Source organism: Haematobia irritans, chromosome 2 (genome assembly GCF_050003625.1).
Source record: "Haematobia irritans isolate KBUSLIRL chromosome 2, ASM5000362v1, whole genome shotgun sequence".
Taxonomy (NCBI): domain Eukaryota; kingdom Metazoa; phylum Arthropoda; class Insecta; order Diptera; family Muscidae; genus Haematobia; species Haematobia irritans.
Window position 1 is genome coordinate 121,284,424 of NC_134398.1, and position 2,165 is coordinate 121,286,588.

The window sequence follows — 2,165 nt, forward strand, 5'->3', positions numbered from 1 at the left end:
TGATGTTCGTTTACTAGATATGCAACATTTTATACCTATCCAGGAAACACTTGGTAAGTACTTGTACAGAAAAAACTTGGCACATTGGCCCCAGCTGCACCGTAACACAGGCTCTCGGCAACTACAAAACAATCACCCTAATTCCTGAAGTCGCCCTCGCCGTCGCTTTTCGTCCGTCGCCACTAAATGGTATTCCGTTCGTCAGAATACCATAATCATCCTAAAAGTAATATATTTAGAATAACATGGACCCGGGGAGGTCCTGGGTTCGCGTTAGCCCACTTTGGACTCTGTCCATAGGAGAAAGTCTCAAACCCCGGCCGAATGCCGGCCACCTATTCCCGTTAGCCTACTGTAGACCCTGTCCATAGGAGAAAGTCTCAAACCCCCGTCGAAGACCTGGCACCTATACTCCAATTTTCAAGGGTCGGTATCTCGAAAACTACGCTCTTCCGACAAAATTTTTACTTAACATTTTCTCTTTAAAATGTACTATTTTTACCAAAAAACGCAATTTCATTCTTTCATGAAAAATTGCTGTCAGAATTAACAAAAATATAAAGGAAAATACCGATTGTCAGATGTCGATATCTCGAAAACTAGGCTTTTCCGATAAATTTTTTACTTAACAATTTTGTTTTAAAATCCCTTCTCCTACACTCAAAAAAAGGTTTGTTTTTAACCACTTTTGCTAAAGTATATTTGTTCCATCTATTGATATAAAAATGCGCTATTTATACTAAATTGACAAAGATCTGTATATAAAGTACACACATCATAAGGCGAGTACTAAGTTAGAGTTTAGCCGCTAAAGTGAAAACTAAATCAGTAAAAAAGGCATACAATTATACATATTTGTAGCAATTATTTTAACTTTATGGGGAATCGTCCAAAACAAATTTTCACAAAGTTTGTATTCCTTAAAATGGACTATTGAAGAAAAGTAATTGTGAAAAAAATTACTATTTTAAGGTGGGTATTAAGTTCGAGTTTAGCCGCTAAAAACGTCATTTTTTCACGATTGCTTTTCTTTAATAATCCATTTTAAGGAACACAAACTTTGTGATAATCATTAGCGTAGCTAGACAATTTTCCTAGGGGGGGCTATAGCCCCCCTAGCTAAAACTTTATAGACTGAACTTATAGGTTCAACTAATGTTTTATTTCATAAAATTGAATAAAAAATAGACATCAAAATAACTCGACAATCAATTTATAATAAAGCAACTAAAAGTACCCTACGGGAAATTGGTGCAAATTACCACTGACGGACCTATCACAGAACTGGTACCTGTGCTCCAGTAAGCTGCAATCTTCACATTTAGTGAAATAAAATGATCAGAATAACCTTTTGTTCGACATATTTCAAAAGTTTTTTTTTTCATTTCGGGTTCGATTAGGAACCCAAATTGAAAGAGATTTCTAAGAGTTTGTCCGAGACTGGTTCCTGAGGACTTGTTTATGGGTTGCTCCTGCTAAATTGTCCCAGGACGTGTCCTTTGGGATGAGTCCAAGACGCGTCCTAAAATGTAAGTTTACTCCGTCAATGACAAACCCATGTTAAAGTGGACGGTCCCTTCCATACGTTTTGATCAGAACTGGGACTGGTCCATACACATCAGGGACTAGTCCTGTACCAGTTCTGTGGTTGATCCATTTCCCGTAGGGTAGTTCCACACTTTTCCCAGCAAAAAAATGGGAGTTGTTCTAAAGGCACAACTTTAAAAGCACTTCCAAAAATGTCTTCACAAAGAAGTTAACTATTTTAACTACACAGGAAGTTTTTTACTTAATTTTTTTTTATATTTTAATGCGTAATTTTTTGTTTTCTTTTTTCAAATAGTTTAAAAAAAGAGTAAGATGGTACAAATTATTCAAATTTTGCCACAAAAATGTTAAATCCATTATAGAAAAATCGATAATATTTGAAAAAACGTTTCAAGCAAGCGTTAGAATGCATTAAAAATCATCAAAAAGAATAAAAATTATTTATTTGGGAAAATATCACAAAATTTTTAATTCACATTCAAAACACTGAATTCGGGTCACACCTTAAGGAGTGGTGCAAATTCATTGCAACGGTTGTTGAAACGGTGGACATTCGTTCTATGACAAGTTCTTATTACATTTATCGCTTCTCCGCCAATTTTGTACCACTTCCAGAC